Consider the following 15,144-nt stretch of genomic DNA (forward strand, 5'->3'; position numbering starts at 1 on the left):
TAATGGGGTGCAGTCTGAGACAGGGTGTGAGCAAAATTCATAACTGTCAGAACTGGAAGGGGCCTACTCCCCATTTTATTGAACCCCGATTAGTGACAGGACAAGGCTGGGAGTCAGGTCCCCAAATGCCAGGCCCAGCTCCTTCCAGACTGCCTGTCCATTTAAACTGGGTCAGACATGGGACTGAAACCCAGGCCTTCTCTGGGGACCAGAAACCCTGACTTTTGGAAGTCATGGGTCTGACATATCTTTGACTTCCCTGCTCCCACCTACCTCCTTCATTCTCACTTTGGTTCCAGTTCTCCCAGGACAGGGAATATTGGTAAGTGTGAAAAATACTTTCTGGAGGGGATCCCAAACCCTGACAATCTGTACAGTGCACTAACATTATGGGGAAAGCCCAGATTCTGGGAGCCAGTCGGGTCTGGGTTTGAATCTCTGCTGCACCAGAGTTACCTCACTCCCATTCTCCATATCAGTCATTCACACCATAGTGTGAATGAGCCAACAATATCTTTTCCTGAGAGGAACTGTTGGAGGGAGAAAGAGCACACCTAGTCGGGTCCTGGAAGGAAGCAGTTTCTAAATCCAAACCATTTCATTGAGTCCTGCATTCATTTTGTAGTGGTGGAAACAGGTTCAGAGAAGAGGATACAGCAGCCCCCTGGTTGGGAAGAGGCTGGGCTTTGGAGCCAGAGAGCCTGGGGTCTGATCCCCTGGGCAAGTTGCTTAACCTCTCTGACCCTCAGTTTCCTCATTTGTAAAGGGGTATAAAAATGCTGCCAACCTCCTAGGGTAGGTGCGGGGGTTGAGTTAATGCCCAGAAAAGGCGTAGCATGGTGCCTGGCACACAGTCAGCCCACAGGAAACATCACTGCACAGCTTGTATCTGGGCCGTAAGTCAGCCTCGGAGACTCCGCGATGCGGAAGAGGCTGGAGTGGGCGGGCGGTGACAGACGGTGACCTTTGTGACTGATCCCAGTGAGCCCCCACCATCTGCTGGGGCTCTTGTGTCTTCCTGCCATGAGCTCCGGGCTCAGAGTGTTGGGACTGTGCAGCCAGTGGCACTTTTGGATAAAGGGAGTTTTCTCACTGTTGCAATGGTGGGGCGTGGGAAGGAGGGCTGGAGTGGAGTGGGGGGAGGGCAGGAAGGAACAGTCGGGGGGAGGATGGACGGGAGGGTGGGCAGGTGCCCCAGCTCCCCCGAAAGGCCATGCCAGGGAGGCTCTGTCCATCGGGCTAGCCCTGCGAGTTCCCTTTCCCCACGTGTGGCTGCTTCTCTTTGCTGCAACTCTTTGCTTGTCTGCTCCTCAGCGCCCAGCCCAGGGCTCCTGGGGAAAATCTGTGGCTTAGATAACATAAAGATGTTTTCTGTTGAGGATGTGGTTTTGTGTCTTCAGAGTGTTTTCCCTGCACAACAGGGAAGGATATTAGAGAGAGTCCACCCTTGAAGGCACTCCGTCCTTCCAGCACCCAAGCCAGAAAACTCGGCATCTTTGACCACGCTTCTTCTCTCATGTGCTGCCACTCCCGCCAGCTCTCCTTTCAAAACACATTCTGGATAGGACCACCCCTCTCCCCTCCCAGCCCCACGTGCTTCCTGTCGGGCCTGTCCACAGCCAAACCTTCGCTTGGCAGCTGCAGTGGCCTTCCTAAAATCTCAATCTGGTCAGCTCACCCCCTGCTCAAACCTTTCATTGGTTTCCCATTGCTCTCTGATTAAAGTTCAAGCCCCTGGCCTGCCTGAGAGGCCCTGCAGCCTGGAGCCCCCACACACATCCCCTTGTTTCTCCCAGGCTTACCCATCAGCAGCTGTACTGTTTTCTTTATGTTCCTTGAAGATTCCCTGCTGTCTTCCCAACACAGGGCCTTTGCACATACTGTCCTCTCTCTCTGGAAAGTTCTCCCTCAACTCTTCATGAGGCCAGATCCTTGGCCTAGTTATTCTTTCTCATCTCCCTGTCCTTTTCCTTCATGGCACACATCCTGATTTGCATTCATATGTGTGTGTGTGTGTGTGTGTGTGTGTGTGTTTTCCTGTTTGCGTCCTCTTCTAAACCAGGGGTCAGTAAAACTATAGCCCCTCAGCCAAATCTGGCCTACAGTCTGTTTTTATCCAGCTCATGAGCTAAGAAGGGCCTTTATGTTTTTAAAGGGCTAAAAAAAAAAAAAAAAAAAAAAAAAATTTCACAATGTGAAAATTATATGAGATTCAAATTTCAGAGTCCATAAATGAAGTTGTAGGGAACCCATCCACACTCAGGCATTTACGTATTGTCTGTGGCTGTTTCCACACTCCAGCCACAGAGCTGGGCAGGTGGGAGAGAGACTGGGCGGCTTGGCTGCAAGCTCTGCCTGAGTTCCTCCCAGCCAGGCCCTGGTAAGCCCATAGGAAACCACAGCAGAATGCATTCATGGAGGGATGGGGCACGGGAGTGAGACATCTACAGCCCCCCATGTCCCCAGAAACTCTGCGCAACAGCAGGGCAGCCATGGGTCTGGGGCCTCCCAGGCCTGTGGGTGTGAGCGTCGCTGAGCCCACCTTACGTTGGGGAGGCCAGTGCCCACAGCTCCACCACTTTGGGGACCCCAAAGTCACCTGGATGTGTTTTCTTGCCCCAAACACCTTCTCTAGCACCTCACTGGCTTATGAAATTCCTTTGACTTAAAGCTTTATTCCCTGTTAAAGGGTATCCCCAGTCCCACTTAAGGCTGTTTATAAAAGGTTTGCTTAATAAATGCTTACGGGGGAATGAGGAACCCCCTAGGAGGTGGCTGAGACGAGTAATCAAGACACTTACAAAGCACTTACCCTGAGCCAGGCCCTGCACTAAGTGCTTAATCCTCACAGTGCCCCCCCAGGGGTAGGCGTACAATTGTTATCCCCATTTTATAGATGGGAAAACCGAGGCACAGAGAAGCAACTTGCCCAAGATCACACAGCTAGAAAATGATGGAGCTGGGATTTGAACCCAGACTGTTTGGCCCCAAATCCACATCTCCTGTCCTCTCTTAGCTGTCAGTCAGACAGGCTTTGGCTTGAGAACTTGCCTAATGCTTACTCATTGCATGACCTCTCCGTGCCTTAGTTTACTCATCTGTAAAATGGGCATGATGATATTCACCTGGCAGGAGCGAAAAGGTGTGCAAAGCCCTTAGAAGGTGCTCAGGGGATGCCGGTGTTACCAGAGCAGGTTTTGGTGGACGCCTGAAGGGCTGGGGAAGGAGAGGAAGAGGTGTCGTAAGCAGAGGAAGAGCTGAAGGTGGCTGTCCTTCTCCTGAGGGGAGGACCACACAGCCCTCTGCTTTTGCAGTGTCTCTCTCTCTTCTCCAAGCTCCTCAGGTCCCTCGGAGGGTGAGACTCTAGGAAGGGAGAACTCCAGATGGGCATCAGGCTGGAGCCTGAATAAACAGGAGATGGGGTGGGGGGAGGGGAAGCGTGGCAGCCCCCAGGGGAGGCTCAGAGCACCACCTGACTCTTCCCTCCCTATGTTTCCTGTGCCCTGGGACCCATCCATCCCAGCGATTGGGCCATGAGGTAGAAGTTGAATTGCTCCAGTGGTTCTCCAGCCTCGCAGCACATCACCTGGGGAGTTTACTGGACACATTAAATTCCTGGGCCCTGGGTCTGGCTGCTGAGACCAAGGGGTTCTGGATCTGCCTTCGGACCACGCCTGCTGGGAGGCTTGGGTGCTGCTGAGCCCTGCTGGATCGGATGCTTGGAGGCCTCCTTGGTGCTCTGGGGCCCTGGTGTGACCTGACTTCTCCAGGCAGCGCCTGCCCACCTGCTGCCCTCTCAGCCCACTTCCTCTGAGGTACACCAGAGGTGCAGAATGTCTCTGGAGATGGAAAACTGGTGACAGGAGGTTTGGGGTGGAAGCAGGCAGGATTTCAGTCCTGGAGTGCTGGGACTGGACTGGCAAACAGGCTCATTATAGAGGAGATAAAAGAAGGAATGGAGGCCCCTGGGGGCCTCTGGGGGCCTCTGAGGAGCCCTCCAGGGTGATGTCCTAGAGGAGGCTTGGTGGGCTCGGGGAGCCCAGGTGGGGGCTGATGGGGCCCCAGAGCGAGGTGTGGGCACTTTGGAGGGGCTCAGGTGGGGCTGAGCCTGACTGCTGGCTTCTGGCTCCCTCTCTCCCATCTGGACCTCAGTTTGCCCATCTGTACAATTCATTCATTCATTCATTCATTCAGCATGTCTGCACTGAACATCTACTCTGATCCCAGTGCTGCGCTGGAGCAGCAGTTCTCCACCTCAGCTGCACATTGAAAAAACATGCAGGTACCTGGGCCTCATCCCAGAAATTCAGATTGAACTGACCTGGGGTGGGGCCTGGGCTCTCCAGGTGAAACTGTGCAGCTGTGGTGGAGAACCTCCCCTTTAAGGGACCTTCATAAACCCAAAAACAAACCAGACAAAGGCCTTGCCCCGGTGGAGCTTCTGTGCTGGAAGGGGAAGCAGGCAGTGAATAGATAAAACACATAAGCTATGATGTCAGACGGAAGCAGTGCTTAGCAGAAGAACAAAGTGGGGGAGGGACTGGAGAGCCGAGAGGAGAGGGGATGCCGATTAGGTGGGCTGGTCAGGGTGGCATTTTTGAGGAGGGGACATGTGTACAGAAATCCGGATGGAGCGAAGGGGGTTGCCTGTGGACACCTGGAGAAGAGTATTCCCGGTAGAGGGAACAGCAGGTGTGGAGGCCCTGAGGCAGGGCTGTATGTGACGCTGATTTGACCCAGAGCTTGAGAGCACCTGTGGGAGCAGGGAGGGTGGTGGGCAGAGGCTTAGTCCTTCTTCAAGGCCCTGCTCAAAATCCCTCAAGCCTTTCCAGACTTCAGAGGCAGAGGTGGCACTGGGACACGACACGTCTCTCACGTGGCACTTGTGGATCTCCCCGGCCATCCCTGAGCATGTCGCTGGCAGGACTGGGGCTGGACCCCTTTTGGTCATCCCCCGCCCTGCAGGGCCTGGCCCAGACAAGTCAGAGGAGCTGCCAGCCTTGGGATTGGGTGTGGAACTGAGTGACAGGAAGCTGTGCTGGGGGGGGGCTGGGGAGCGGGACTCACACGGCCCGATGGGTTCACACCCCCAGCTGTGGACTTTTCATTTTCCTCCCAATTTATTAAACGAGCATTTTATGACCCAGACATGTTAGAAATGAAAAGAAGGCAAATGCTACTTTATATTCCAATTGACCTTTAAGCTTGCTGCTCACTCGAGCGGGGCCGGGCTGGGATGAGGTGATGAGACGAGGTGTGGGCCTTGCTTCCTGGTCCCCTGGCTACCACGGAGCATTGGGGGGTGGGGTGGGGGGCGGTGGCCCACTTGGTCTTCTCCCTCTTTCTCTGTGTGTCTCTCCCCACTCCCTGCCTCTTTCTGCCTGGCTCTGGCTTTCCAAGTTTCCCTCTCCCGTGCTCCTCCCATCTCTCGCTTCCTCCAGGCCCCTTTCAGACTTTCTCTGGCTGTCTTTGGGCCTCTCTCTGTTTGGATGCCCTGTGCCCGTAGTTAATAGCAGGAGGTGGACGCTGCTCCTTGCCAGGCACACCCAGCCACATTCCCACTCTGGCTGCCCACCTGCCAGCCCACCTGCCTCACCCCCTGTTTATGGCATGACCACCTCACTTCCCGGTGGGCACCCAATCCTCCCAGGCTTCCCTCCTGGCAGATACACCCAGGCATTTCCCCTTGAAAGTGTGGCCTGGCCTTGGACGAGGCTCTGCTTTCACCCCCTGGGGGATGAGGAAGGCTGGCTCTGCCACCTTCCTTCTCAGTGCTGTGCTAAGACAGGCCAGGCACAGGGGTGGGCACCCTCTTTGAAAAGGGAAAATGGCAGCATGGATTCCAATCCTAGCTCTGCTGTGCACTGGCTGTGTGACCTTAGGCAGGTCACTCCACCTCTCTGAGCCTAGTTTCCAGATCTGTAAAATGGGCAGTGTAATGGGACAGTGCAAGGTGCCTTGCCCGCGGCCTGGCACCCAGTAGGGGCTCAAGTCATGGGAGCTGTTGTGAAGTGTGCTCCCGCGTGAGGGGCAGCTAGATTCATCTCCCTGCCCCCTTCTTTCAGTTCTGCTTTCCTGGACCCATCCTCTCCAGGCCTCCCTTTCTCCCTGGGTCTGTGGAGAGGGCCCAGTGCAGGTGCAGCAGGGGGGAGATGGGCCTGGCAGAGGCTGCTGCCTGCCCTCCCGCCGTCCCCAAGGGCCTATGGGGAATTTAAAGCTCTTTATGGCTGCAATATCCTGGAGGGAGGGAGCCCGCTGAGCACCACTCCTGCCCAGAGAAGAGCGGGGAGGGACCCTAATGGGTCTCCTGTCAGAGCAGCAGAGTAAAGAGACGCAGCACTTACCTCTTTCCCATCTCCTGGGGCTGCGGTGTTGGGGAGAGGACAGGGCAGCTTTAACCTCTGTCAGGGCCGCAGAGTGGGGTGTTTATGTTCGAGGCAGCCTCCTCCCCGGTCCCCAGAGCCGCCTCCCTCCTTCCAAGCTCAGGTCCTCCCCGCGGCCAGGGAAGGCAGCCTTGGCCCCTTCCCAGAGCGGCTGGAGAGGGCAATGCTAGTCCCTGAGGGATGAATTCCAGGCAGCAGACAGCGGCCAGGGGAGATACTTTGAGGTTCAGGCCCAGGGCGTGTGTGTGTGTGTGTGTGTGTGTGTGTGTGTGAGGGGAAGTGGCTTCCAGGCTCAGGATCCTTCTGAGAGGAAACCCCAGCAGGAAGTGGGGTGCACACAGCCTTCACAAATGAGCCTTGAATCTTCTGGAAGCTGGCTGAGTGGCGTCTCCAACGTGGGCCTGACATGAGGGATCTCTTTCTCACAAGGTATAGATATTTTTTTTGTAATGTGCTATTTCAAACCTATGGAAAATGAGAGAGAATAGCACAGTGAACTGGCTTGGTTCATTACACCACCTGGCTTGTCCAAATATTGGTATTTTGCTGTAATAGTGTCAAATCTTGTTTTCATTTTAAGAAATAAAACATTGCAAATATAATCAAAGGTCCCTGTGTGCATCAACTTGTCCCACTCTCTTGTCTTCCTCCTCAGACAACCATTATCCTTTTCCTTATGTGTTGTTTTTAATTCCTATGCACTTAAAAATAATATATATGTATATGTACATATGTATATATATCCATAACTAATATTTAGATGTTTTGCATGTTTCAAACTTGATGAGAATGGGATCATATTGTGTGTGTTCTTCTACAACTTCCCTTTTGGCCCCATATTGCATTGCTACATGGCCTGTTTGTTTCCTTTGCTGTATAGTACCCCACTGGGTGACTATGCCCCTGTGCATTTATTTATTCGTCTTCCTGTTGGTGTCACCTCAGTCATTCCCGGGTTAGTTTTCCAGTTTTAGACATGGTGCTGCATGGACACTCTTGCCAGCGCCTCCTTGTGCTCCTGGGAGAGTTTCTCCGTGGTCCTGCTGAGGAGTGGCATTGCGGGCTCAGAGGGAATAAGCATCCTGAACCTTCCCGGATGGCTCCCTTCCTGCGCAGGTGCTCTGGTTTCTACATCTGCCTCCCCATTGGGACCCCTGGGGGCTTGTTAAACCCAGCTTTTCACAGGTTGAGACCTACAGGGTGTGGAGTCTGAGTTTTCTCAAGCTCCCCAGGGGCTTCTCGGACCTGCACTTGGGGGCACCACAGTCTTCTGCCACTCTCAAGCTGTGTGATTTTAGGCAGGTTGCTGAACCTCTCTGAGCTGGGGTATCCTCATCTGTACAATGGATGATAAGAGCAGTGAGGACTCGGTCAGGTTCAGCCCTCACCTCTCCTGGGGATGGAGCGTGGTGTTTTTGAGGCCTGTGATGTGTCCGAGTTTGTCACTCTGGACTTGGGCACTACCCAGAGGAGGAATGTGTTCCCTTGGTTCCATTGGGAAGTCCGGCTTGGGTTCATTATTTTATCCAGCAGGCATCAAGAACCCTGCTTTGTGCAGATGTTATACTTTAGAAACACAGAGACTAGGCCAAGGACCCTGCCTTCCAGAAGTCAAATGGGTGCTGCTACAATAGGGGCCTCCAAATGCCCTGGGAGCACAGAAGAGGGGCCTTCACCCAGCCTGGGATGGGGGATTCAGGGAGGGCTTCCTGTAGGAGGGGATAGCTAACGCTGAGACTCAACGGCTGGGTTGAGGGGAGTCCTGGCTGGCATGGGAGGGTGTGACAGGTGGTGGGAGCAGCAAGTTCCAAGGCCTGGAGGGGGAAGGAGCATGTGGTGCTTGTGTGTGTGTGTGAGAGCTGGCTGGCCTGACAGAGCTGTCCACCACCCCTGCCGAGGTCGATCCTTACAGTGCGTCTGGGCTTGCAGCTGAGAGGGGGTTTATGGGAAGCCTGAAATGTGAGGAAATGTTAAGTGCCTCATAAGTACTTTGATTATTTTAAATTGCTTAAGTGGTTTTTCTAAGATGGTCCTAACGTATCCTGGTGACACAGACACAAAATCAATTAGGAAAGTACAACAAACCCAAGAAGAGGAAAGCAGAACCCTCACCTGCCTCCCCACCTTCCATGCCCTGCCTGGGCCTGGCCCATCCACCTGGATGCTGGGGTGAGGGGCTCGGGGACAATGACCCCCTTCTCTATCCTCTCAGCTCCAGGTCAGGGAGGCCCCAGCCCTGGGCTATCCTGGCCTTGAGTCCTGGTTTCTCTCCCATTCTTCAGGCCACTGGGGCTGGAGTGTGCATGGGGCGGGGGGGTGGGCAGCCTGAAAAGGTCTCATTTAAAGATAGCTCTCTCTCCTGAATGAGCCTTACCCAGTGGCCCTGGCAAGCCTGGAGCCCCTTAGGCATGGCATTCTTTTAAATTATTACCTTTTAAATGCATAATACATCCCTGTGGGTCTGTATTTAAAAGGAGCAAAAGCATATATACAGCCCCAGCCTGAGGAGGCAGCCACTGTTCCCTGTCCTTCCAGAGGGATCTTAGGCTTATCCACAGGGATGCCAAGTTGCACAGCTCCAGGGGGTGCCCTTCGCCTGGTGGTCTTTGCTGCAGAGGCCCACCCATGAGGGAATGTCTGCATGCCCCTCAGTCCTTTTCTGCACACCCGGCAGCACTTGCTTGTCAACCTCACAGCAGTCTTGGAGGTTGTTCTCCATCCGGTGTGCAGTGTATCCATTCCCTTTGTGTGGCTGCGTGGTACTTCCTGCTTCCGGTCTCGTGACTGACATTTAGGCCATTTCCACTCTTGTGCTTTTACAAACAGAGCTGCCAGTGGATGACTCTGTGCCTGGCCATTTTGCACCTTTCTGTAGGGGAAATTCCTACAGAGTGCTGGTCCAAAGGGCCGCTGTGTTTGTAGTTTTGGTAGCTGTGGCCACCCTGCCCTCCTGCCCGCTAGGGGTGAGGGGGTGGTGCCCTGCAGCTGGGCCTCCACCTCTGCTGCCAGCCGGGGCATGGCCCGGGGTCCCCCCTGAGGCATATCCCCACCCAACCTCTGTGTAGCTTCTCTGAGTGGAACACGATGGGGCGGGCAGAGTTTGACCAGTTCCCCTCAGGAGCTACCCCAAAGGAGCGAGTGGGCTTCCTTTCGCTGTGAGTCTGGTGGGGTGGGGGCAGGGGCAGCCCCAGATCTCTGTACAGGGTAGGCAGGAGCAGGGGGCCTTCCCAGCATCTAGGGGGCTCTGGTGAGCTGGGCCTCTTCCCACACATGCCCCAGGGAAGGTGCCCAGAGCCGGTGGGCGGGTGACAATCACTGGCCCGGCTCAGCTGTCACCCCCTGTTCTAGTTTGCTAATGCTGCTGGAGTGCAAAACACCAGAGATGGGTTGGCTTTTATAAAAGGAGGTTTATTTGGTTACAGTCACAGTCTTAAGGCCATAAAGTGTCCAAGGTAATACATCAGCAATTGGGTACCTTCACTGGAGGATGGCCAATGGTGTCTGGAAAACCTCTGTTAGCTGGGAAGGCACATGGCTGGTGTCTGCTCCAAAGTTCTGGTTTCAAAATGGCTTTCTCCCAGAACGTTCCTCTCTAGGCTGCAGTTCCTTAAAAATGTCACTCTTAGTTGCTCTTGGGGTGTTTTTCCTCTCTTAGCTTCTCCGGAGCAAGAGCCTGCTTTCAACGGCTGTCTTCAAACTGTCTCATCTACAGCTACTCTCTCAGCTTCTGTGAATTCTTCAAAGTGTCCTTCTTGGCTGTGGCAATCTCGTTCCTTCTGTCTGAGCTTATATAGTGCTCCAGTAAACTAATCAAGGCCCATGCTGAGTGGGTGGGGCCACACTTCCATGGAAATTACCTCATCAGAGTTATCACCTACAGTTGGGTGGGTCACATCTCCATGGAAACACTCAAAGGATTCCAATCTAATCAGCACTAAAACGTTTGCCCCACAAGATTGCATCAAAGAATATGGCTTTTTCTGGGGGACATAATACATTCAAACCGGCACCCCCCCATCCTAGTAAAAACACTTTCAGGCCCACCATGTGCTGCCTTTTGAGCCCATGGCCCTTGTGGGGCTCTGAGAGGTGGGGTGTCCCTCAGGTCCTACATCTGCTCAGGGCCGGAGTTGGCTGGTCCTTTGCCTCCTGCTCCTCAAGGAGCTCCTCTGCTGCAGACTGCATGCCCTGCTCATTCTGCCTTGCTCATTCTGCCCTCAGGCCTCTGCTCCAGCAGACTTCTCCTTCCTTCTTTTTTAATCAGCCTGGAGACCTTAGCAAAGTCATTTTAACTCTCTGGTCCTCAGTTTTCTCGACTGTAGAAATGCAACCAGTGCTGATTTTACTGCATACTTTTTGAGGGTAGTGAGAAGGAAGCTTTCCGACTTCTTCCTGGAGGGGCTTGAAACTCTTCTTTTGAGGGGTTTGAAACTATTCTTTTCGTTTTCTGTGTAAGCATGATCTGAAGTATAAAGGAATCCACTGCCACATTTCTCCACCCCAAGGTATACAGTGAGATGAGAGAAAGAAGCCTTGCCAACTGGAGCACACTGTATGTATTTATTATAATAATTTTGTATACTGCATCAAACTCCCTTTGAAAGGGACATGGCTCTCTTATTGAAACCCTACCCATTCTTTATGTCTGCCTCAAACCTTTTCCTCTAGGAACCCTTCACCTTTGCACTACGACTTCCCAGTGCCAGAGCTCTCACCTTCTCTTGTTTTCCCATCAAGAGAGAGTTCCTGAGGTCAGGGGCTGTGTCATCTACTTTTTTCTGCGGGCCCCTACAGAATCAAGAGGAATGAGTAAAAAAAAAAAAAAAAAGAAATTAATAGAGAGGTGTCAATGTGAAAAAGAAATCTCAGCTCTGAAAAGAAACCAGGCACAGAGACTAATGGAAATTAGGCAGTGGTACCTGATTCAGCAAAGAACATTTCCCTTTTTCATGAAGGATCAAATTAGTGGGTTTTGATCCAGTTTGTAGAGTTGTATTCATTTGACAAAAGTTTATTGAGGATCTACTACAGGACCCAAATTTTGCTATTAAACGAGGAGGTGAGTTTTTCCTTAGCTTTTGTTTGATTCACAGTTCAATTAAAAATATGTACATTTTATGTGCTCCTTGGAGATCTGCTAATGAGGGTGGTCCATGATTTTCAGAACTTCCAGGTACCTGCTGTAGGCAGCTTCTGATCGTTTCGTAGAAACCACGATAGGGCCATAGGGCCTGGTGGAAAACTGGAAAAGGGAAATCAGGGATCAATCACAATAATTCACAATTTATAATTTTTCCCAGTCACTTCTTGTTCATTCCATCCAACAGTCCTACAAAGTGGTCAGGATGGGTCCCCTATTTCACAGATGAGGAAACTGAGGCCCAGAGATGTTAAAGAATGTTTGGGAGACCACTCAGCTAGTTAGAATCAGAGCTGGGGTTAGAACCAGGGTCCCAGACTCCTGGCCACGTGCTCCCCCCATCCTCATGAAAGGCATGAGTAGGTCCTTCCGGTCCAGGAGATCTTTGTGCAGGTGGTTGTGGAAGGTGTTTGCAGGCTGGAATCACGTGGGCGCCTCCGCGTCCCACTCAGCTTGGGACAGTCAGCCTCACAGTACCTGGTGTGTGAGTGAGGACCTATTGGTGTGCTTATAAAAGCCAACATGTTTGCTGGGGATTTGGAAGAAAACAGAAAAAGATAAAGAAGCAAATCAGATTTGCCCATTCTTCCCACCATCTAGAGTGACAACTTTGATATGTTTGTGTATTTTCTTCCAGCCTTTCTCCTGTGCAATTTACGAAGGAGAGATCATGACATCCATATGGTTCTGTAGCTAGCTTTTGTCCACCAGACTACAGTTCTGAGCATTTTCCAATATTCTTAAATAGTCTTTGAAATGTGGTGTTTGATGGCTACGTAATCACCCATCAGGGGGTCTCATCATCTTTTATTTACCGTATCTCACTGGTGGCAGGACAGGTATGAGGTTTTTGGGCTGCTTTCTTGGCAGAGTCTATGCATTTCGAATGGCCTCTCTCTCCCTGAGGAGATGTGATGGTGACGCCTCGGTTGCTGGGTGGTGGGAAGCAGGAGGTGGGAGGGCCCTACCTAATTGGAATGGCTTTCCTGCGAAAGACAGGTGCTCAGGTGAACTTCCAGTATGGCTAAGGGAGAGATGGACATGGCAGGTGGAGTGTAGGAGGCAGAGCCACGTGTCCTTGGCAATGCTGCGGGCGTGAGACATGGGGGCCTGGGCCTGGAGTGATGTGCTCAAGCTTAATTGCAGACATGGGGGCTGGGGGCTCAGGACATCACTCTATTCCTGCTTGGGATGAAAGCCCCCAGAGCCCCTGGATATTAAGCTCAGGGATTTAAATCAAATGTGGTGGCTATGAGAGGGGGTAGGCAGGGGGCTGGGCCAGTGGAGAGGAGAGATACCCCCACTCTACCATTCAGCATGGACAAGTGGGGTCTGGGAGCCCCACCTTGCTAGACTAGTCTCCATTTCCTCTTTCCAACCCTGCCATTTTCTGTTCCAGGTCCCCTGGGCCACTCTCCAAAACTCCCCATCTTACAATCTGCCAGCCTCTGCTTCTGCTGTTTCCTCTACTCCTGAAGAATGCTCAGTTTACCTTTTCTTTCCTTTAAATTAAAAACAAAATCTGAGATTAACTTACATACGGTTAAGTTGCACGAATTCCAAAAGTACAGCTTGATGAGCTTCTATAATTGCATGTGCCATCTTGATGGATGACCGTCAAGACATAGAACATTTCTAGCACCCCAGAAACTTCCCTTGCCCCCCCCTTCCCAGTAGCCTTCCTTCTAACAGTATAGATTGGTTTTGCCTATTTTTGAGCCTCATATGAATGGAATCATATAGTAAGTCTCTTGTGCCTGGCTTCTTTTGCTCACATTGTCTGTGAGATTCATCCATGTGGTTGGGTATATTGGTAGTTTGCTCTTTTTCGTTGCTCTGTGCTATTCCATTGTAGCATCATTTGAATATTTCATAATGTATTTGTCCATTCTGCTGCTGAATGCAGTATTTGGTTATTATGAATGAAGCTGCTATGAACATTGTGTACATGTCTTTTAGTGGACGTAAGTGCTCATTTCTCTTAGATACCCACACACACATATATATACACCCACATATATGGAATTGCTGGCTCATAGGCTAATCAATGTGTGAGTAGCCTTCAGAAGTACTACCCAAAGGATTGTACACTCTCGCCACCTTTTTTGCTTTGGAAATTCTACCTGTGTCTCAAGGCCCATCTCTAATGCCACCTCTCCCATCATTCTAGGGGATAACAATACTGATCACCAAAGAGTCAGCTTTGCAAGGCAGGTTGTGTCTGTCTCCACTGCTCTATCTCATTGTCCAGCACATAGTAAGTGCTCAGGAAAATGAATGGTTGCATTTATGTGCCTGGCACCTTGTTATCTAACATAAGTAACCGTCTAGGAGGTCAGCATCACTGGCTCCTTTACGGGTGAGGAAACAGGCTGTCCAGAAAGGGGCGGAGGCCAGCAGTGCTGCCTGCTCCTAAAGCCTGTGCTCATCCCACCCTTCTAGGCAGCACATGTTTAGAATTTCTTGCTCTTTTTACAGCTCGCCCACTTTGATTTCACTTGGCCTCATATTCTAGTCTGAGGGTTGTTGAATTGAATCTCGTGGGTGACCCAGTTAGCGTGTGACCCAGCCAGATCCTGAAGGATCCGTTGGCTCTTTTTTCATCTTGAAACTGTGCCCCAGAATTGGGGACTTCCGGGTTGGGGTAGAGGGCATTGAGACCCACTCGTAAGTAATTAAAACCCTCTTCTGGCAGGGCCCATATTCATACTTCATTGTTAACGTTGCAAAGTCATTTTTCATTGATTGTGACAGCCCCTGGAGGTCACAGCCTGGACACCATCATTTGTATTTTCTGATTGAGAAAAAGGGAGTGCAGGGAGGTGACAAGAGGTCCAGAGTTGCTCTTGGAGCTCATGGAAGAGCTGGGGTGAAAACCTCAAACTCCTACCTTCTAGCCTGAAGCCTTTTAAAGCGGGCTGGGAGCAGGGCTGAGGATTGGAGTTAGGCCCAAAACCCAGGAGGTCTTGTCCCAGGGCCCCTTTGGGGAGCTGGAAAGGCAGGCCGTCGATTTGCTAAATGGTCTTTTAGAGCTCTGAAAGTTTCGCTGGGTGCCTCTGGGCAGCCTCCCAGGTTGAAGTTCACGGCACACGCCCAGAGGGGCTGGGGCCCAGGAGACCGCTGTCTGTGGTTCTGAAACATGCCTTCCTGTTGGGGGCAGGGGCAGACGCTTACGGCCTCCCACGAGGTGCTCTCCTGCCAGTTTTGGTGGGAGCTGGGCATGTGGCTGGGCAGACGGTGCGGGTGTCTTGATGTTTTAATTGAAGCCTGGAGACACGGTTGCTCTCTCCTTGCGCTAACAATGTACGGAATAAATAATTCAGCAGTGGCTGTGTTGTGCCTGCTGTCCTCACCCATGGGGGCGGCTACACACGTGCTCACACACATGCAAGCAAGCTGCTGGGTGGACCAGGAGCTGCTATTACAGGCTGATGGCTGGAGCAGAGGCAGAGCGTTGCCATTTGACAGGACCAGGGCCACCGCTCAACCCTGGTGAATGGATTTCTTCTCAGGCAACCCCCTAGGAGAGTTTAGTGGAATGTGGGGCCAGCTGCTCCTGTGTCCTGTGATTTAAGTGGCACTTAAAGGTCCATTTGTCCTCAGATCAGCCTAGAATGCCTG

General features: G+C 52.1%; 1 protein-coding gene across 6 annotated transcripts in view; it reads left to right on the plus strand.

Annotated features, from left to right (window-relative positions):
* GRM4 (glutamate metabotropic receptor 4) overlaps nt 1-15,144 on the plus strand; it is a 115,775-nt gene that overhangs the window by 15,049 nt on the left and 85,582 nt on the right. Inside the window, exons 1-2 of one of the 6 annotated variants that reach the window (XM_037844506.1) lie at nt 6,744-6,812; nt 7,344-7,499. The exons of the other annotated variants lie outside the window; for them this stretch is intronic. The gene's annotated coding sequence lies outside the window, so the exon portion shown is untranslated. Of the gene's footprint in view, nt 1-6,743; nt 6,813-7,343; nt 7,500-15,144 lie in introns of those variants that run through there. 6 annotated transcript variants of the gene reach the window in all.

The sequence above is a fragment of the Choloepus didactylus genome, chromosome 7 (genome assembly GCF_015220235.1).
Source record: "Choloepus didactylus isolate mChoDid1 chromosome 7, mChoDid1.pri, whole genome shotgun sequence".
In the NCBI taxonomy this organism is placed as follows: domain Eukaryota; kingdom Metazoa; phylum Chordata; class Mammalia; order Pilosa; family Megalonychidae; genus Choloepus; species Choloepus didactylus.